General features: G+C 46.8%; 1 protein-coding gene and 1 long non-coding RNA gene across 2 annotated transcripts in view; one reads left to right on the top strand and one right to left on the bottom strand.

Annotated features, from left to right (window-relative positions):
• Window positions 1-5888, bottom strand: LOC106892277. Its single transcript, XR_001412844.1, has 3 exons — window positions 5816-5888; window positions 3102-3261; window positions 1-114 (listed from the first exon to the last, which is right to left on the bottom strand). It is a non-coding gene; the product is annotated as an uncharacterized LOC106892277 (long non-coding RNA).
• An 865-nt stretch (window positions 5889-6753) lies between these two features.
• Window positions 6754-22282, top strand: part of MYO6 (myosin VI) — a 107686-nt gene continuing 92157 nt past the window's right edge. Inside the window, exon 1 of the mRNA XM_014949352.1 lies at window positions 6754-6871. The gene's annotated coding sequence lies outside the window, so the exon portion shown is untranslated. The remainder of the gene's footprint in view (window positions 6872-22282) is intronic.

Raw genomic sequence — 22282 nt, 5'->3', positions numbered from 1 at the left:
GCCTCCTTTTTCTTTATTTTTCCCCCTTTCTTCTTTGTCCCTCCTCGTTTTGTCAGGTTTTGGGCTCAGATTCTCTCCTGAGCTCTTTGGGGTGTGACTTCACCCACAGCAATCCTCAGTTTATCATGGGAAGTCATTTAGGAAGGAAATTTAGGAGAAAAGAAGACTATTAGTATATATTTTTTTTTTAAACAAAAGACTGTTGTACATGAGGAAAACCAACAGCAACGAAAAAGCTGGATGTCCTTTTACAAGTAGATGGTTTCTGTTAGTGGGGAGCCTGGGCTCCTGGGGTTCATTTAGACTCTGGTCTTTAACCCAGAAATTAAAACACGTTCTATTTCCCCAGTGGTTTAATTTAGTGAAATTTATCAGCTGTTTACAAAAAAATGTATCGATTTAACAGTATTTGTAAGTTTAGGAACTTGGTTTTGAACAGTTGTTCAAAACAAAACTGTTTGAGCCCTTTGCCAAGTGTCACACTGACCTCTGCCCCTGCTCTCCTCCAGATTTTAACAGATTTTAACCCAAAGCTCTGTGATGGTGCCTGTTTGACAGCACCTCTCTCCTTCCCCCTCCTCTTTTGGGGAAATTAACGGGTTTTCCTTATTTTTGCAGCGAGGGAAGAGGGAGCACAGGGGCAGCCTGGCCGGGGGGGTGGGAGGTTGGTGTGTTTTGCACCAAACCCCCAGCATCCAGCGCAGGAACTCTGGGGAAATAACCTGTTGGGAATGTAAAGCCCTGGGATGAGTCCCCGGGGGTGGCAGGCTGAAAGCAGAGCTGTTATTTTAGCTCTGGAGAACTTCATATTCTGTAGCTTCAGGCCTGGAAATGTATTTGAGGCCACAGGTCAGTAGCACACACAAGCCAGGCACTACCCAGCAACGCCAGAAAATGGGGCAAACCCCAAAAAAGCACTATTTAGAGCCCCGTGTGCTTCTCCCAGCAAAGGGAATTACAGGGGACACGAGTTGTGCCAGAATGCAACCACACGGGGTGTCCTTCTTGGATCATAGAATCATAGAATCATTGAGGTTGGAAGAGACCCTTGGGATCATCGAGTCCAACCATCTCCCCTACTCTACAAAGTCCTCCCCTACACCATGTCCCTCAGCACTGCATCTAAACGTCCCTTAAACACATCCAGGGATGGTGACTCCACCCCCTCCCTGGGCAGCCTGTTCCAATGCCCGACCACTCTCTCTGTGAAAAATTCCTTCCTAATGTTCAGTCTAAACCTCCCCTGTTGGAGCTTGAAGCCGTTCCCTCTCGTTCTGTCACTAATTACCTGTGAGAAGAGACCAGCCCCAACCTCTCTACAGCGTCCTTTCAAGTAGTTATAGAGAGTGATGAGGTCTCCCCTCAGCCTCCTCTTCCTCATACTAAACAGCCCCAGCTCCTTCAGCTGCTCTTCATATGATTTGTCTTCTAGGCCCTTCACTAGTTTCGTTGCCCTCCTCTGCACTCGCTCCAGCACCTCGAGATCTCTCTTGGATTGAGGTGCCCAAAACTGGACACAACACTCGAGGTGTGGCCTCACCAGTGCTGAGTACAGGGGCACAATCACCTCCCTGCTTCTGCTGGTCACACTATTTCTAATACAAGCCATTCTAATACAAGATGTTCCTTGGTTCTGGAAGCTGAACTGCTCCCTAAACAATATTGTAACCGCATCCGGCCCCCGGCAAAGGGCAGGGAAAGGCCGTGAGAAGTCGCAGGGTTTTCTCCTTCCTCCAAGACCACGGCCGTTTCTAGACTTCAGACACAACTTGCACCAGCTCCTCCCACTGCAAACAAACGTTCACTCTCTGGGATCATAGGAGACATTTTTAACAAATGTCTGGATTAATGAATCAAACGTATTTGTATGGCCAGCTGATGATATTTAAATTGAAACCGATATCACTTTCCCCCCCTGGGAAGCCAGGCCTTTGTTTTGCCAAAGCAGAGGTCTCTGAATTAATTTCCTGGCTGTTTCTCACCCTACACCTTACCGTGTGCTCATTTTTGGTGAGCTTTTCCCCCTACTCAATTATTCTCAGTCTGTCATTCCCTTAATGACTTTGGATGCAGCGGAGTCTGCCTGATTTCAGTCTCTGCCACCCATCCTTGTGTCTCCATGTAAAGCAAGAAAGTTCTCAGGTCCACCTAATCCATCCCCAAGTCCATTCAAGTACAGGCGAAGGGCTGTGGCTCCCTGAGGAACAGCCAGCCCTACACCTGACACCTCCAGGTGACACTGACCACCGGCTACGCCTGTTTTTCAGACAAACCTGAGCTTATTTTATCAACAATCGCTGTTCATCACCCAAAAAGAAACCCATCTGGGTGCTCACAGAGCAGGGGAGGGGGAAGCAAAAATGAAAACAACGATGATAATTGGGATTGTGTGTTACCTGTGGGGCTGTCACTGGCCTCTCGTTCCTATGAACCACCCCTCCCCGTCCTCCAGCTGAAACAGCCAAACCAGTGGGGCCCGTTCAGGAGAGTGGGCCCATGAGATCTCCAGAGAGAAGCTCCAGCAAAACCAGAAGCAGATCCTCTCCCCAGAGACACAGGGCATCTTGCTCCAGGAAGGGAATCCATCTGTCCCCAAAGGCTGGGATGGCTCCTGGAATATCCTCCGGCTTCTCTGGGGTGCTGTCCCCTCATTCCCCCACCCTCACCCACTGGGTCTGTAGAAACTCACAAAAATAAACAGAAAAGCACTGGACTTCAGGAGGATGACAAGTTGGGGACTCCTCCTCTCATGCTGTTCTTTCTGCAGACCTATTTCCGAGGAGTTACCCACAATTAAAAATAATCAATTTGCTTAACTGAATTATCCTTTGAGGAGAGGAAACAGAAAAATGGGGCCAGTGCAAGAGACTTACTGACCTATTTCCGAGGAGTTACCCACAATTAAAAATAATCAATTTGCTTAACTGAATTATCCTTTGAGGAGAGGAAACAGAAAAACGGGGCCAGTGCAAGAGACTTACTCCCAGCCACAAACCAGGGCTTCAGAAACCAGCCACGTGTTGCCAGGGCTGGAAACACAAAACCAGCAGCATTCCTGGACTGAGCGGTGGCCTGATAACACAGAAGAAGAAACTACTCACCAATTGGAATGAAACAGGAAGAGGTCAAATAGGAGCTCTTGCCTTAAAACGTAATGTCTTCAGTTTTTTGTAACTCGAGGGAAGCGTTTGGAAAGCAGGCGGCCAGTGGAAAAAGTCAGAATGTTAAAAAGATGAGGTGTAGTCAAACACGGTGTTCATGCTGGGAAGAAAGGGGAAAAAAAAAGGATCATTGAACAGCTATTGAACTGGGAGAATTATGTGTGTGCATGTAACACCAAGTGAAAGGTGGCAGATAAAAATAGGGCTCACGCACCAATTCCCTGTAAATCATTTACATGACAAGGAAATGAACAGCTCTTCTCCTCGGAACGGGACAAATCTTCCTTGGAGAGGAACCAAAGGTTGATCCTGAGAAGGAGCCTCACCTCCGAGCTGGGAAAAACACCACTGCTGAAAAATCCCAGCAAGTTTTCTTGGTCTTTCTCTGCCTCTGAACATAAGGCACTAAACCCTGAGCCAGTTAGAAACGTTCCTTTGCAAACATATGAGCAAGCTCTTATTTCTGGGGACAAAGGAGAGAGAAATGGTGCTGGCACCATTTTTTTTTTTCAGAAATTAATTGCAAAACCATAAAATCATTTCAGGGGGTAGGAAGGCACTTAATGGAAATACTCAGTGGTCAGGAGAATCCCGTGGTGGATGCTGACCAGCTGTGAGGGATTTTAGCACAACCCCATTGCACAGACACGGTGTTGTCACATCACACTTGTCTGTGTTTAGAGGTGACAACCAAGCAGTGCAAAGAAATGAACTTCTGGCCTCGTTAACTCATTGGCTGTGACTGGAGGCAGCACCCATGGATGTTTTTATGGCAGAACTTTACCTATTCCCCGCCACGTGTCAAGCTGTAGCTGCCTGTGATCCCCGGGGAAACCCAGCTAATGCTGACGTGATTTCAAGCCAAGCTTTCCCTCTGGGGAGATGGACAAAGCAAAGGCTTGGAGTCGACCTCAAACCCCATTTCCTGATTTGATTTTTCATACTAAAGCGTGGGGAGAGACACTGAACAGTCTCCACACGAACCACTCCAGAGCAGCCACCTCAGGAGGGAAAATTCTACCCGGGAAAGAGTGAGAGCCTTTAACTTCTTGTGTTTATATTGAGTGGTCTAAATCTTGATGGACTGAATTACAGGTAAGAAGTCATTTTCACAGAAATGCAAATAGGCCGGACATTGTATGATATTCTTTGAAATTAAAACATACATAATATCCCCCCCAGGGCTTTCTGAGAGGTCACTGAGGGTCCTTTACCTGCCTGTCCATCCGTTCTGACAAAACACAGTGCCTCATACAATTAACATATATTTAAAAATAAAAAAGTGCCAAATTTGAGGACAGCAAGTGTTCACTATAATACATAATGACCTCAATTCATACTTAATATATTTATATGGACTTAAATTACAGAGGTTGATCCAACTTCCCAAGAAATGAAACTGGAAATGTTTTTTTCTGCCTCCTTATAGACAAGGCAAGGGGGACAGTAAAACACATTTTCCCTTTTCTTCTCTGTCCATCTTTCCCCCCCTGCCCTTGGCTTAGGTTGAAGTTCTCATTCTCAGATTTTGTTTGTGTGTGAGTTTTCCTGTATTTTCCCAAAAGATTTACAGAGCAGACGTTTGTGTGTGAGTTTTCCTGTATTTTCCCATAAGATTTACACAGAGCAGATGCTGCTGTGTCTCAGGGTATTTTTAGATTTCCCAGGAAGAAAAGAGGGGAGCAAGCAGGGACGCCGTCCCTCTCCCTCCTCAGAGGGTGAGATAGTGACCAGACCACAGAACCAACCACCTTGTTTACCCTGAACAGATTTTGTTGGTCATTTCCTGATGTTGTATCCTGTTTTGCTAACAGAAGGGGGTTTATCCAGTCAGCAAATTTACATATTTTATTTAATTGTCCAGTCTTTTTTTTTTTTTTAATCTCCAGATAATTATCCTTATCTGTCTTTTGCAAATAAAAGCAAGGCTGAACATACAGAGTACTGCCCTGAGCGGTAATGCCAAAGGTAAACTCCCATTCCCTAGAAATTCTACAGTATTTTGATTTGCCCAAATTGTTAAACATTCCTAAATTACATCAAATGAAGACGCAACTGGCCAATTCACCTTGCTGCTTTGCAGGCATGTGGGACCTTTTAAAAACCAAAACAAGCTCATGGCACGTTTCGGGAGTCATAGGAATGTGAATCTGGACACAGAAGTTAACTCCACCCGTGCTCTGCCCCGGATGCAGGATTCCTCGGGCACTTTGTCTGCTTCCTTTCTCCTTTCCACGTGTATGTCCACCCTGACCCCTGACAGAACCCTTTCTCTAGAGCCCCCCCCAGGGTTCCTCTTTATCTCCTAAAAGAGGTCAAGGCATCGTTATGACTATTGTATCTACGGGGGATGGAAGAAAACATTTTGGTTAAATTATTTATTAGCTAGCAGCTGTACTCACAATAGACTCATAGAGTGGTTTGGGTTGGAAGGGACCTTAAAGACCATCCAGCTCCACCCCCCTGCCCTGGGCAGGGACACCTCCCACCAGACCAGGTTGCTCCAAGCCCCCTCCAACCTGGCCTTGAACCCCTCCAGGGATGGGGCAGCCACAGCTTCTCTGGGCAACCTGGGCCAGGCTCTCACCACCCTCACAGCAAAGAAGTTCTTATATTTCATCTAAATTTACCCTCTTTCAGTTTAAAACCATTACCCCTCATCCTATGGCTCCACGATGTCCCTGGTGTTGTCCAAACACTCAGGAAAGGATGCGCACCCTGCCTAAAGAAAGGAAGGTAGTTAGAGCTCCAAGATTAAGGGAAAACATGAGATTTTGAAGGGTGAACTGTTCATTTCCCTCTGTCAGCAGAGCACAGAAGGTGGTTATGGCCTTCAGGTGGAAAGCAAAGAGGCTTTGTGCCCACAGCTCGGGTCACCCTGCCACCCTGGGAGTATGGCGTGAAGAGGAGTGACCTGTTTATGGGAATGGCTGACAAACCACACTAGCTATGAAGGCTGGTGGAGTGGGGTGATGGGGAGGTGAGGTGGAACCCCAGCTGGGCTGGTCAGGGTGGTGGCTTCCATGGGTGGTGTGACGATGATGCTGAGCACGTCCCCGGTGTCCCGCTTTGAGGACCATGCCCAAACCACCACACTGATGGCAGGGTGACATGAAAACCCCCCCAGAAACCCCATGGAGGCCGTGGGGAAGGCAGGGGACGGGGGGGGACAGCCGAGAAGCAGCCAGGCCTGTCAGAAACCCCTCAGGGTGGGCCGGTGGTCCATGAGGGCAGGGTCACCCACAGGGCCCGGGCCGGGGGCGCTGAGGGGAAGGGGCACGGCAGGAGAGCCTCCCCTCTGCCTCGCGTAATGGTTAATTAACCCCTCGTATGGCGTAATGGTTAATTAAGACAACCCCAACCTTCTCCCAGAAGAGCCCGGAGCCGGCTCCGGGAACATCATCTCCGGGCCGGGGGGTGGTGGGGGGGCGCAGGCCGCGGGGTCCGGTTGCCCCGGGCCGGGGCTCCCTGTCAGGCAACGCCGGTGCGGAGGGAACCGGGCGGGCCCAGGCACGGCTTCCCGGCCTCCTCCTCCTCCATCCTCCTCCTCCATCCTCCTCCCCTCGCCGGCGCTGCCCCCGCCCCCGGCCGGCCCCTGTGGCGCTGACGTGCCGGGCGGCCGTGCCGTGCCGTGCCGGGCGGCGGAGGGCGGCGCAGAGCAGCGGCGGCGGCGGGGCTGGCAGCCGGGAGCCGAGGGAGGGAGGCGGCAGGTAAGGCCCAGGGTTCCCCTCTCAACCTTCCCCCGGCGACCGCCCCCCACGGCCTCCTCCCGCCCGGGGGGGAGCCATCCCTCTACCCGGCCCCGGCCCGGCTCGGTTCCCCCCGGCGGGGCGGCTTGGCCGGGGCCGACGGGGGTGGTTTCCCGAGGGGGATTGCTCGGTGCCGGCTGCCGGTGCCGGTAGCTCTCACCTTAACACGCCTCGGGACCGAGGGAAGCAGGGAACCGGCGAGGTGGGGGGGTCGGGGGTGTGGGCGGCCTGAGGGGCTGCTCCCCGGGCTCCCTCAGAGGAGCTGTCAGGGGAACGCCTCTCCCCGGCTTCTCTCTTCTTTGTAAATTTCATTATCCTCTGTAAAACGTCTCCGTTCCCCCCTCCCTCCTCCTCCCCCCCCGTCCCGAGTTACAGCCGAGCTCCTCTCCTCCCTTCTGGGCTGGAAAGCTTGTTGTCACTCATGGAAAAGACATTGTTTTTTCGCCGCCCGGGCCGGCTGCTGGCGGTGACACCGGTACCGCCGTGGAAAACACTCCGTTTTGGGAGTATTTCCCCTGGAATCGCTTGTGCGGGCTGTGGGGTTGGTTTTTTTTTTGGGGCAGCGTGTGTTAAGTGCATCGTGCCACCAAAAATCTGACTCCCGGTTCCCCTCGTCGTGCTCCTGTTAATGAATAGGGAAACTTAACAAAGGTCTGTCCCCGAAATGGGCCCTGGCCTGGATACAACTTGCAACGCAGCATGTTGGATGTGCCGGAGTCTTGTCCCTCAGAGCCCCAACGGGCACAGCCCAGTGCCACCAGAGCCCCCTCGGATTGAGATAGCTAAATTAATAGGTTATGGGTTGCACAAACGGAGGGTTGTTACCTGTTGTTTCCTCTAGACATTGCTGATCGCCAGCCCTTTTCTTTGGGAGAAGCAGGATGTCGTGACCGGCATCCCGTCTGGCCCCAGGGAGGAGGAGACCTTTGGAGGAGACTCTCATTTAGAGTCCCGGAGGATCTCCCTTACGAGGAGAGGCTGAGGGACTTGGGTCTTTTTAGTCTGGAGAGGAGAAGGCTGAAGGGGGGTCTGATCAACACCCATAAATACTGAAAGGGTGGGTGTCAGGAGGATGGGGTCAGTCTTTTTTCAGTGGTGCCCAGGGACAGGACAAGAGGGAACGGGCACAAACTGGAACATAAGAAGTTCCATCTAAACATGAGGAGGAACTTTGTGACTTTGAGGGTGGCAGAGCCCTGGCAGAGGCTGCCCAGAGAGGTGGTGGAGTCTCCTTCTCTGGAGACATTCAACCCCACCTTGACCCGTTCCTGTGGGACCTGCTCTGGGTGACCCTGCTCTGGCAGGGGGTTGGACTGGGTGATCTCCAGAGGTCCCTTCCAACCCCATACCATTCTGTGAGTCTGTGATTTCTTGCTGCCCCGCTGGCATGGCCGGGCTGTGGGGTGGCCTATGGACTGGGCTGAGGGAGAGCAAAGGTTGGCCACGGGGCTGCCTCCTCCTTCTTGTGCCAACAGGACAAATTAACCGGGGAGAGATGAACTCACAAGTTGAATGTCATCTGCGATTTTTCTTTCCGAGACAGAGGGGGGATGCAAGTGGAAAAAAAGCCCTGTAACAGTACAAATGATTTAATGATTAAAAGTATCCTTGTGCAAATTTAAACATATAAGCAAATGCCTTTTTGCAGTACTTGTTTAAATATCACAAAACTGTGTCAGTGCTCACGTTAACCGTGAAGTGTACAGTTTATAAAATAACTGCAAAACAAATACCCGAGTGTTGTTGAGTGGGAGAGTAAATATTGAAACTCTCAGAGCACAAGTTACAAACTTTTGTGATGTTGTTTTTGCTAAGGTAGAAATTGACATTTAGCTTGATTGTATTTTTAATGTGCATAAGTTAATAAACCCTTTTGTGACGGTACAGTTACGCCTTGGTCCGGGAGACTGTAAAGCCAGCAGTGCGAATATAAAGGCAGCAAAGTTTGCTGGGAGGCTTAATAGCTTTCTGAATTAAAACCATGTCAGTATCAGCTTGCAGAAATTGTAAGGCAGTTGAACTAATTTCCCCGCCCCCATAATTCTAGCCCGAGTGGGTTGTTGGTGTATAATGGGCGCTAAGTGCCGTGTCGCTCGGGATCCGGCATCGCCCTGCGCCTTGGGTTTTGATACTGGCTTGGTATTTTGACCCATTAACCATAATGTTCTCATAAGCGAGGTGGAGCTGTGCTGGAGGCAGCTTTGTAACCCCATCTAACCTTCCTATTCTCCCAGCATTTGGTAACGCTGGGCTGAGGAAAGCTTTCAGGTTTTAAAATAGAAATTTTGGCGGCCTCGCGAGTGACACGGCACTTTCAGGTTTTAAAATAGAAATTTTGGCGGTCTTTGCAAGTGACACAGCGAAGTTGAGCAGGGACAAACTTTTTCTGGTCGCTTTCGGTACAAAATGTGGAGGCGTGAGATTAAGCTGGCAGGTCCAAAGTGAACAAAAGGGGTGTGTTTTGGTTTTGACCCAACGTGTAGTTAGTTAAGGGCTTTGTAACCCCATCTAACCTTCCTATTCTCCCGGCATTTGGTAACGCTGGGCTGAGGAAAGCTTTCAGGTTTTAAAATAGAAATTTTGGCGGCCTCGCGAGTGACACGGCAAAGTTGAGCAGGGACAAACTTTTTCTGGTCTCTTTTGGTACAAAATGTGGAGGCGTGAGATTAAGCTGGCAGGTCCGAAGTGAACAAAAGGGGTGTGTTTTGGTTTTGACCCAACGTGTAGTTAGTTAAGCCTTGGAAATTCTTTCTGCAGCACGTGGATATTGAAAGTTTACTTACTCAAAAAGCAGCCGGACAAATTAATGGAAGAAAAAATCCACAAAGGCTGAGTTGTAGCGTTACCTCCTGTAGCTCGGGGAGTCACCAAGCTCCCCATGGAGCCTGGGAGAACACAATGGGAAAGGACTGTCGAGTATTTACCAAATTTTTATGTTAATTTCAAGCATTGAGTACTGCAAGCAGCACACTGGAGATGACAGAGCTGCCATCTGACCCAGCGGGGCTGCTCTTAGGAAAATTATTTATTCACCTGAAGTATTTGACACCAGCTGAGGCAAAGGGAGTAGGTCTGGAGATAGCAGCTCTGGGTGATGATTCCCATGGAGCAACTATGAGACCGGGAAGTCGGCTTAAGTGGTGCCGGGGGCAGTTCTGGCACCTTTGTACTTGGTGGTGTAATTGATGTCTTTGATCAACAGATTTATCACAAAGTCTGAAAGAGACTGAGTAAGGGGTTTCAGGCCTTATTCCTGATGCTCTGTTTTGGAGGAAAGGAGGTTTTTGATGTATTTGACTGCTTTATTCAAGTACAAGATGCTATTTTCAGGAAGGAGATGCCATAACAGAGGTAGGTAAAGTCAACTTGGCAGCAACACCATCCGAAGCAGGTCTGAGGGCTGGGGGGGTGGGGTTGCCATAAGCAGCAGGATGTAGCACTGTTAAAGTTCATCATTTAACTTTTCACACGAGAGAAGCTTTAAGTTCACAGGATAAAGTGTCCCAATTTGGCCACAGCCCGTTAAGAAAAATAAATGCAGATGTCCCAGCCTGGAAGAAATGGTCAGCAAGGCTTAGGGAGGGTTTGAAAGCCTCATCCGAAGAGACCAGGTGTGTTTTGCAAAGGTGAGAGAAGCTCTGTTCTGGCAGAGAGAGGATGAAATGAGGAGACAAGGAGATGCTACAGTCTTCAAATTAGTGAGAAGCGGTCTGTGTCCTTCTGTCAGTACTGAAAAAGAGGAAACTAGTTTGTACCGAAGATTTGATGTAGTTCTTAGATCCTGTTAGGCTTTGGGGAAAACTGGAACAAGCTGAAGTTATGCAGTCTCCTTTTTGAAAGCCAGGAAAGAATTGTCTTATATTGAAGACTTTCTTCCTGACTTGATTTACTTGGTCTCTCACAGGGGGCTGGATTTGATGATTTCTTCAGGTGCTGAGTTCATGTAGAAAAAGTAATTTTAGTGCTCAAAAGAAGTGTGGTTTCTGTGATTAAAAACTCAGAACCTTTCAACTGCTGCTGGTCGTCTGATGTTACAGCTTAAGGCATTGGGTATAAAAATAGTTAATGTGGAGGCCAGCTATTGCATTTGACAAGAAAATATTGTGGTTTAGGAGAGTAGCCTGAAATCCCATAGGAAATGTAGGTGTAGGATCACACTGTGATTTAAACCAGGAAAATCAGAGGGGGAAAACCTGAGGTGTTCATTTAGTGCAGTCCATACCCTTTGTGGCTTCTGACCTGTGTCCAAATGTTACAGCATCTTCCCTTCTGAAACACTTTTAAAGAACTCTCTGCCTATTTAAAAACAGTAACCAGACTTGTTACGCAGTGGATGTTTCTTTAGGTATCTACATTTTGTATCATTATTTTTTTTTTAAAGTACCCGTGGGCAGATAAAAATCGGTTAACATTTTAACATAGCGTGCCATCTACTTAGGTTTTTGCTTTGCTCTTTCTTGGAATGAGTGGATTATATCTGTAGTAAATACTGGTGGCTGAGACTTAGGTTTCTGAAGTATTGATAGACACTAATAATATAAAGAGCACACAGAAAAAATACAGTTTTTTAACTGAATTCTGTGGGTGGATGAACACACACACACACTCCACCCAGATATCAGTTTTGCACAGCTAAATGTGAAGTATCCTTTTTTCCTAGGGTTTGATGGCAAGAAAACAAGAGAAAATCCGTGGGCTCTTTAATCTCTGGCAGAATGATTTCTGTGTCTCTCGGGGTTTGCTCTGCCCTTGGAAAAATTGATAAAGAAATTCCCAGAGTCTTCAGCTGGAAGTCGTGGTGACCCCTGGATTTGTAAATACTCAACAAAAGGCCTTTTTTTAACATAAAAGAAAACTTTTCTTTGTTTATTTTTTTTGGAAGTAACGAGCCTTGAAAGAGCTTGCTGAATTTAATTTGTGAAGGTTAATCAGACATTTCAACTAAGAGTGTTGTTTATGTTGTGGATAGTTACGTAGTTTTGTGAACAAACTTGTTTTCTTTGCAACTAATGAGATTTAGCAGACTGATTGGAAATTTGGGGAAAGAAAAAGAGGAGCAGGGAACGTAACAAAGTTGGTGGGTCACAAAAATCTCTCTGATGTCAGCAAGACCTCTGGCTACGTTGGTAGCAGCAGCTGTCTGAGGTGTATCGAAGGGTTTCTATGGATCCTTCAGCCCTGACCCAGCTGAAGTCGTGTGAGTATTGCTTCGTATTTTGAGCAAGTCCAACTTGTGATTTGGATGGTCCAGAAGTCCATCCCTCTTGTCTGCTGTACTCTGTTACAGGGACACTTGGCAAGGTTGTGGTCATCTCAGGTTGGTTCTTAGTGCCTCAGATCCAAAGCAACCTGACTAGATGAGATGTGGGGAAGAACTTCTTTGCTGTGAGGGTGGTGAGAGCCTGGCCCAGGTTGCCCAGAGAAGCTATGGCTGCCCCATCCCTGGAGGGGTTGAAGGCCAGGTTGGATGGGGCTTGGAGCAACCTGGTCTGGTGGGAGGTGTCCCTGCCCAGGGCAGGGGGTGAAGCTGGATGATCTTTAAGGTCCCTTCCAACCCAAACCACTCTATGATTCTATATGTGATACTGTAAAATCCATGTTTCAGAAGAAGCTTCCAGTGGGAGGGTGGCATGTCCTTCTCCAGTCCTCTGCCATGACCCAAGAGGACTTTTGTGTCCCCATCTGTGCTTCACTCTTTCCTGATCCATTGAAGCATGACCCATCACACCTGCTCTATAGGGCCAGAGGTGACAGCAATCAAAATCTTTCAGAAAGTCCTCCCTGGCAAAGGTTGGCTGTTCTGCTGCGTCTTCGTTTTTCTGGGTGGGGTGAGCGCTGTGTGAGGACACGCTGAACCTGCCCGCTCTGCTGATCCACTTGTCTGGGGGCAGGCTCTGGCCAGTTTTGGGAGAGGGACACTCTTCTTTTTGGAGGTGTAATGGTGTGCAGTGACCTCCTGTGCTGTCAGCCCTGCTTACCTGCTGCACAATTTCCAGGCCAGGGATCAAAGCATTCAGTAGTGAAGAATCTGACGAATATTTTTAACAACTTCAATTTTAATGATTCATAGAATGGTTCAAATTGGAAGGGACCTTGAAGATCATTGATTTCCAACCCCCCTGCCCTGGGCAGGGACACCTCCCACCAGCCCAGGTTGCTCCAAGCCTCATCCAACCTGGCCTTGAACCCCTCCAGGGATGGGGCAGCCACAGCTTCTCTGGGCAACCTGGGCCAGGCTCTCACCACCCTCACAGCAAAGAAGTTCTTCCCAGATCTCATCTCAATCTCCCCTCTTTCAGTGTCAAACCCTTCCCCCTCATCCTATGGCTCCACTCCCTGATGCAGAGTCCCTCCCCATCTCTCCTGGAGCCCCTTGAGGGACTGGAAGGGGCTCTAAGGTCTGCCTGGAGCCTTCTCTTCTCCAGGCTGAACCCCCTCAACTCTCTCAACCTGTCCTCACAGCAGGGGGGCTCCAGCTCTTGCAGAATCTTCGTGGCCTCCTCTGGCCCTGCTCCAACAGCTCCATGTCCTTCCTGTGCTGAGGACTCCAGAGCTAGATACAGGTGGGGTGTCCCTAGAGCAGAGTGGGTCTCACCTCAGTGGGACCTGCTGGCTCTGCAGAAGGCAACAAAACCCATTGCCTTCCTGCATTTCAGAGCTTACGTGGCAGTGGCAGCAGAAGCACATAGCAAGGAGCAGAAACCTTCACCCTCTCTCAGGCAACTCCAGCTTTTTTTTGCATCTTAAACCCATCTAACCCTTTACCAAAAGGGTACACAAATGTACAAAAGTAGCCCCATTGCAGAGAGAAATGTGGACATAAAGAGTGTCTGTAGGGAATTTCAGAGTCATAGCAGTAGGACCAGAAAGGATTTTAAAAGCTCATGGACTTCAGAGGGCCCTAAGATAACGTGGACTTTTATTACTGAGTTAAGATAAGAACAGTTGACTTTAGTATATATGGTTTGGGTGTGGGGAGGAATTTCTTTTGTGGGGTGTTTTTTTTTCCTTACCTGGGATTTTTTTACAAAGATATGAAAACTAATGAGATCAATATTTGTCTATGACAAATAGGACACCAGGAATACCTGTGTGTGCTGCACTATCACTTTATTGGCCTTGTTTGCTCTGTCGGGATCATTTCTTAGCTATTTTAATGTTTTTTTTATTGATCTCAGTAACTGATCTTGTGGTGGTGGCTGAGAGCATTGCTTCAAATTCCAAATTTCTTGGGAAACGGAAGAGAAATGGGCTTGTCTGTCACAGTTGTCTGGGATTGGGACTGTGGGGAGCAAAGCATGTAACTGCAGTGGTAGAGAAGAAGCAGGCGTTTCAGAGATGGCGTGATCGTCTTCATCTTTCATCACCATCCCATTACAGAACCCTCGCATCTCCTGAAGCATCTGACATTAGTCACGGTCAGACACTCCATCTCAGATCATACGGACCTTGAGATAGTGCTGAGCTCACTGCATGAATGTCAGAGATCAAAATAAGCTTTTCTCTGAGTGTTTGGAGATGCATTATGGGCTTCTGAAAAAGCAGCGCAACACCTTCGTACTTTTTTTTAGATGATTTAGACAAGAACAAACTTTCAGCTTTGCATAGGGGAAGGGTGCTTTTTCAAATACCTTTTGTATCACATTCTGATGGTAATCTGAAACAAATTTTAGGTCTTGTTTTATGTTTTGCTTTGAAGTTCTACGTCCTTTCAAAGAGACAGGTTATTTCTTACCAACCTAGGGAGGGGAATCTTAGGCGTGAGGTTTCTTGGCCTGTTATCGTGCTGCACAAGTCATGTCTTGCTCGAAAGGTCAACACCCACAGAACATGGGTTTTGCTCTGTACTGGACTAAGCGGCTGCTTTTCTTTGGGCTGTAACAGTCTTTCCTATTGTCAATGAAAATACAGCCTTTTGATGGTGTGGCGTCTGATGTTACGGGTATTTCTGTGTTACATGCTAAATTATAATTATGTATATTAAACACCAAAGCAGCAATGATAAATATAAATAATACGTTGACCAGTGCTCTTACGGATTATTCTCTTTTGATTTAAACCCTTGCAGCCTTTTCCAATTTTTCATATGTTTGCATTTTTTAAAATAATACATCATATTTCTTTTAACGTAGAACTGGAAGTAGTAGGTTTTTTTTTTATTTAACCCTTGCAGCCTTTTCCAATTTTTCATATATTTGCATTTTTTAAAATATTACATCATATTTCTTTTAACTTGGAACTGAAAGTACCTTTTTTTTTTTTAAAATAAGTGATGGAGTTCAGCTTCTTTATTTCTGTTGACATGCAGCTGTGTGCCTGTTCGTGCAGTTGTCAGCCTAGCAGGGTTTTCAAGATCTTAACAAGATATTAAGTTGATTCATAGATTTTTATTTTTTTTAAATTGCCCTTTGCAGCTTCTGTTCCAAATGCTTCTGTTGCAGTCTTGGATCAGTTACAGGGCTCTGTAGAAGAAGAAGGTTTTATTTTATCACTTTAAACAAATGCCGTTCTATTATTTCCTGATTTTTTAATTATTTTTTTCTAGTAAAAAGTTGTGAATTCATGTGAGTATCGGATGGAAGTGGAAATTTGCATAGTTTCAAAGAAGCTTGCTATTTGAGATGAGCTGTTTTCTGCATTAATCCCAGTTCCTTTCTGAATCCCTGTGGGAGGGAAGAGGGGGGACAAAGGCCACTTCATGCCACTGGCAAGTGACTCTGCAGCTTTAGCTCCAGGGAGGAGCCAGGAGCAAGGGAAAGGGAAAGGGGCAGGAGGAGGAGGAGGAGTTTGAGGTGAAGCTTTTTCTTGAAGAACCCGTGAAGGCTGAAGGACGATTGGCTGGGGAGCTGAGAGGACCAAAGGGACCCCAGCAGGTTCAAGAGGGAACACTTTGAAGATTGTAGTGGAAGAAAAATGCTGGTCTGACTGCTTGAAAGCAAATGAGGTGAACATCAGGGGTTGCCCTCCTCCCACACTTGGGCTGGACTTTAAAGTCATGTTTTCCTTCTCAACTGGAAGATGTTGCCCAGTAGATGCCCAGGTACTGACCCTGGCTGTGCTTGCTTTGGCCATAAGAAGGCCATCAGGGCTAAGTATTTCACCCCAAGACAGGTAAAGGTTTTGAAGTGACACCTGAAGGTGTGCTGAGGTGTGGTTAGCTGTAATTAATGAAAGCTAATTGGCCCATGTTTCCCTAGGACTTGGCACCTTCTCTCTAGCAGCCTCTCTTATTTCCATCGGGCGGCTTGTTGGACGTGGCCAAGGAGTTTTGAAAGGATCCAGGTAGGACAGGAGCCTCCTCAAAGCGACCCGTTACTTCCTCCACTGTACATACTTCATGGAGAAAACTTCATTTGTCAGGATACAGCCGTGCATGGGGCTTGTGTGGCTTTGCTTTGGTCAGTTTGATCTCTGTGATGGACATCTCACAGGCAGGCAAACCCCCAAAGCTCTGACCAGTGGTCTCCAGCCCGACAGTGAGGTAAACACATCGGAGTGATAAATACAGGATCTTTCTCAAGTATTTCATTTTACCTTTTTATCAGGCCTTTGCTTAGGGAAAAGCTGCGTAACTATTGCACACCTGAAGATACAGCAGAACCAAGTCAGATATGAAATAGTAGCCACTATTTATAGGAGAAGTGATTTTGTGTTGTGAGGAATTAGCCGAGTGGTGTTGGCAAACGTTGAAACAGCGTTGGGTGGGAGGTGGTGGGGGCTGTTTGTTTTTGAAGCTCACATCTTAGCAGTCTTCAAGTTGAGAAAGAAGAGTGTGTTTTGCCTCTTTTCTGCCACATCACTGTTTCACTTCAGCATCTCCTGCAAGTCTTTGGACTGTGCTGGACTTTTAATATGAGATAAAAGCTTATAGTTAGAAAAACTAAAGCACCTTCTTGATTACTGTACCTCTCCCAAGGTCTTCACAAATATTTCAGTACTAGAAGGAAGAAAACGTGGGAGAAAGAATGAAGGGTTTTTTAAAGATCTTCTTGTAGCTGAGGGAGGATTTCCCCTTTTTTCAGGTACCAGGTCTCTCCTCCAAGGCCCTCACCCAGCTGGGACTGGAAGGGCTTGGTGTGGAGCTGAGGTGCTTCAGGCTGTGGTGAGTCATCTGTGGGCTGCAGACCTTGGTTCTGTGGTAGCTGATACCACTTCTTCACACCCCTGGATGTAATGGCAGTCAAATTCTGACCCAGATGCATGTGATAGCATTCATTTGGAGTTCACCCGAGCGTGAAACATAATGAATACTCTAGTGTGGGTCGTTAGTGAGGCACCAGGGCGGGCTTCCTGGCCTGCATTGTGTCTTCTTCTGCCGGGATTGCTCTGGGATCCAGAGGTGTGGTCTGGATCCTGGTGCTTCCAGCACTGTTGGCAAACGTTGAAACAGCGTTGGGTGGGAGGTGGTGGGGGCTGTTTGTTTTTGAAGCTCACATCTTAGCAGTCTTCAAGTTGAGAAAGAAGAGTGTGTTTTGCCTCTTTTCTGCCACATCACTGTTTCACTTCAGCATCTCCTGCAAGTCTTTGGACTGTGCTGGACTTTTAATATGAGATAAAAGCTTATAGTTAGAAAAACTAAAGCACCTTCTTGATTACTGTACCTCTCCCAAGGTCTTCACAAATATTTCAGTACTAGAAGGAAGAAAACGTGGGAGAAAGAATGAAGGGTTTTTTAAAGATCTTCTTGTAGCTGAGGGAGGATTTCCCCTTTTTTCAGGTACCAGGTCTCTCCTCCAAGGCCCTCACCCAGCTGGGACTGGAAGGGCTTGGTGTGGAGCTGAGGTGCTTCAGGCTGTGGTGAGTCATCTGTGGGCTGCAGACCTTGGTTCTGTGGTAGCTGATACCACTTCTTCACACCCCTGGATGTAATGGCAGTCAAATTCTGACCCAGATGCATGTGATAGCATTCATTTGGAGTTCACCCGAGCGTGAAACATAATGAATACTCTAGTGTGGGTCGTTAGTGAGGCACCAGGGCGGGCTTCCTGGCCTGCATTGTGTCTTCTTCTGCCGGGATTGCTCTGGGATCCAGAGGTGTGGTCTGGATCCTGGTGCTTCCAGCACAGGTATTTGTGGGTGGCTTCACAAGGTGGCTCCCTCTGAATCAGACTTCTTTTTTCAGGATCAGCTGCTGCCCTTAAGGAAGCCCTGGGTAAGTTATTCCCAGGTCACTCGCCCTTTTTTTTTTCCTTTTCCTTCTTTTACGTTGCTACTTCCAGGATATCCTGCCTTTTGTGTCTCACAGCTTGCTGGAGATGGGAGGGATTTGCATGGCGACAGTCCTGCAAATGAGCGTGGAGCTTCGCGTGCTCTTCAGGGACTGCACAGACCAAGAGAGATTATTGCAAGTGCAGTTTGTTCAACGGAGCCAGTAAAACTGGCTGCATCCCTGTGGTTTTTCAAGGATCAAAGAGATGCTGGGTTTTGTGTCACTTGGCAGCCTGGTGAAGAGATGCAGGGCAGAACATCTGGTGGATGCAGAATTTAAGGACTGGAAAGAGAGTTTTAATCAAAATCCATATTTTTCTCTGCTCTGCCTTCCCTGGTTGAGGATGACCAATGTCATACCAGTGAGCGCTGGATTGGGGACGGCTGTAATTACTTGGAAGCTGTCAACCTACAATTAACCTTGCTCGTCAGCCCGAGGTTGGGCGGGTGACGTGGAGGACACATTTCACATCAAGCTTTGCTCGTGTGTGCCCAGCACAGCCTAGGAAGCCCTGCAGGAGAACAGGCTTGCTCCCTGTGCAAACTAGAGCAGGAAGGAGTATTTTTTGTTGTTGCAGGCTGTGGAGGGTCACTGCTCTGCTGGGGACTCCTTTGGCTACTCACAGTGGTCCTTGCATCCCATGGCATCACACTGATCTTGTTCTGGGTCAGCAGAAGCACCTTGTTACCATGCCAAGAGCGCCCTGGCAAAGAATCATAGAATCATATGGGGTTGGAAGGGACCTATCCAGGTGGGTTTTGCATGTCTCCAGAGAAGGAGACTCCACCACCTCTCTGGGCAGTCTGTTCCAGTGCTCTACCACTCTCACAGTAAAGAAGTTCCTTCTCATGTTTAGGTGGAACTTCTTATACTCGAGGCAAATCATAGAATGGTTTGGATTGGAAGGGACCTTGAAGATCATCCAGTCCCACCCCCTGCCCTGGGCCCGGACAATTCCCACCAGACCAAGTTGCTCCTTAACACAAAGATTTGCCTTAATTTTGGGTGCAGCTTAATGTGTAAGGGGAAGGCAGTTTAGAGGAGAAGGGCTTGAGGAGGGCAGTAACTACCGGAGGTACAAAATTATTGATGCTGGTGTCAACCAAGGAAAAAAAAGAATTTTGAGTCTGGAAGAAGAGATCAGATCATCCAGTCCCACCCCCTGCCCTGGGCCCGGACAATTCCCACCAGACCAAGTTGCTCCTTAACACAAAGATTTGCCTTAATTTTGGGTGCAGCTTAATGTGTAAGGGGAAGGCAGTTTAGAGGAGAAGGGCTTGAGGAGGGCAGTAACTACCGGAGGTACAAAATTATTGATGCTGGTGTCAACCAAGAAAAAAAAAGAATTTTGAGGCTGGAAGAAGACATAAATGATGGGATGCCTCAAAAAAGGGGAGAAGCCAAGCGTCAAAGAAGACAGAAAAACATTCTCTACAGTCAAGGCTTATGTTTTATTGCACTGCTTCAATAAAAGGGCAGGCCAGGAGAAAAATCAGTCCTCTGACCTGTACCTCCCTTCCCACGTGTGTTTCAGTGTAAAGCTTCCTGGGTGGATCAGGATCTGCCTCCCAAGCCACACCTGGTGCATTAGGGATTCCTGGGCTGTTATTAGAGGACACGCTGTGCCTCCATTTCCAGGATGATGTCAAAAGCTGCTGTGTCAGAGGAGGAGCATCACACAACGCAGGCTGCCGGGGGCCTGAGGAAATTAGTGAAATGACAGCATCCTGTAAAACTTGAATGAGTTTTGTAGAGTAGAAGCTGAGAAACCAAATGCTTTTTTGATATAGCCTTTGAGATACATTTGCGTTCCTCTTGCGGGCTTAAACTTGAAAGGTGGCAAATTTTGCTAACTCATCTCTTCTAAAAAAACCAAAAAATAAATTATTAGCGGGCTTAAACTTGAAAGGTGGCAAATTTTTGCTAACTCATTTCTTCTAAAAAAACCAAAAGATAAATTATTGTCTCTTTATAGAGCAGAGGCAGTGGTATTTTTCTTTTAGCAGAATTAGATCCATCTCCTTCCCAGGTGGTAGCCCTGGGAGGTGAGCCAGGGCAGCTCACCCCGTCTGAGGGAGCGTAGGCATCGGCTGTTGCTGGTTGGGTGGGCGTTTGAGATGGCATTTGATTCATTTCTTGTTTTCCTTGTTGTCCCTGAGTTATTCAAGAAACATGGTTGGTTTTTTGTTTTCATTTGATTCATTTCTTGTTTTCCTTGTTGTTCCTGCGTTATTCAAGAAGCATGTATTTATTTATTTTTTTTTAATTTGTCAGAATAAGCCATTATAGCTAGCAAGTTGTTTTCACTAGTCACCCAAATAAAGCAGGAATTTGTGAATTTTGGTTTAATAAAGCATCGATACCCAATTCAGGTTGATGGTTAATACTAATTTTCTTTCTGTGTAGTAAGAAAGAAATAGTCTCTGCTTTTCATTTTTTGGGGGATACTGTAGCAAAAATGTACTCCAGGTTTATAGTTCAGTTGTCTGAGCTATAGTGGAGTGCTTCTTTTAAATATCCTCTATTAAAGGAAATAATAAGCTAATTCTTCAGACCTCCTGTCCTTCAATCAACGAAAGGAAATGCGTCCACCCCTGTAATTGAGGACAGGTATGTTGCTGGGGAGGGTGGAAGGTGAGTCTTCCTAAAGAGAGAGGTGGAGTCTCCATTAACCTGTTTTTGTTTTGGTTTTGGCTTTTTTTAAGTCGGGTGGGTTGTGAGTGGTGTCAGTTGGGCTGCTTTGTACTGTGCTCTTCCTCAAGTATTCTTGAGCTCTTGCCTCAAGACCTCATGTAGGTCACCTGGAAGGTGACTGAACCCCTGTGTTCATTGTTTATTGTGTCCCTCTCAGCACCAGACAAAGGAATTGGGCTTTTCTGGATTCCTGAGGAAGTGCCTGACTTGAATTAACCCTCTGAGATCGTCACTGTAGCCAGATTTCTCTCTGTTCTGCACATAATTGTTTCTTTTACTTTACAGACTTTTTTTCTGAGATGAACTTAGAAGATCTCTAATCATATGATGTTGTAAGACAACTGTATTATAAGCTTTTAATTTTCTAGTTCCCATGAATAATTCAAACACAAAAACTCTTCCCTGGGGAAAATTTTCACTCCAGAGGGGAAATACAGGAATCTATGAGGAGTTTAGTATTAACTCCCCCTCCACGAGGGTGCTCAGGGTCCCTCCAGAGTGTGAAGATGAAGAAATGTCCTTCATGAAAGCAGATTTGCACTTGGCTTTGGCTGGGGCTGTGTAGGAACTGAAAATAAATCAAAAAAGGCAGCTGCTTTGCAGACTGGGTGTGATATCATGCAAATCAGACTGAGAAAGATTGAACTAGGAAGGGAGAAGGCAGCTGCTTTGCAGACTGGGTGTGATACCGTGCAAATCAGACCGAGAAAGATTGAACTAGGAAGGGAAAAAAATATCTAGTCCTAATTTAACATCTGTGTTATTGGTTAAAAGTAATTCTACAAAAGATTTTTAAAATGATGTTTGTGTTTAAAATCGTGCCTGTTTCTTGTCTGTGTGGCCTCTGTTTCCAGTGGCTGTGTTTTGCAGCTCTTTCTGCTAGATTGAAGAACTCTCTAGTCTGTTTTCCATGTAAATATTGTATATATTTAACCTGTGATTACATGATCCTGACCCTTTCTTCTTTGACAAAGGGTTTGTTTAAAACTTTGTGGAATTTCTGTGTGGCTGGTACGAAGCATATAGAGGAAAGTTGTAAAGATCTGCCAGAATGTTTTGCCTCAGCCTTGGAAGAACAAGGGGATGTGTCAGCACGGTTAGAAATTGGTAATTGATATATATTTTTAGTGGGAAGGATTTTGAAACTATTCACATAGACTGGGCTGTCATTGGAGGAAGGCTTTAAAGGTGCTGCTCTTGATCACAGAAGGTGTTTGAATTAAAAGAAAAAAATATATAAGAAGATTTAAGTATCTTTGAAGCACGCTTAAGAACTATTTCACGTTATCCTCTTCTCTAATTGTTTAACTGGATAATAGGTTTAAATGTGCCAAATAACAAACCTCATGGATTTTATAGCAACTGATCTAAATTGATCTAATTAAGTTTGGGGTTTCCTCTGGTGTCACCTGGGTGAATCCTAATGATGTAGAGCAGGTTGCCTTGGATTGGATTGTGCCTGTGTTTTG

This window comes from Calidris pugnax, unplaced genomic scaffold, assembly GCF_001431845.1.
Source record: "Calidris pugnax isolate Ruff unplaced genomic scaffold, ASM143184v1 scaffold132, whole genome shotgun sequence".
NCBI classification, from domain to species: domain Eukaryota; kingdom Metazoa; phylum Chordata; class Aves; order Charadriiformes; family Scolopacidae; genus Calidris; species Calidris pugnax.
Note: the sequence above shows the minus strand (reverse complement) of the source record. Positions and strands in the feature narration are given on the sequence as shown.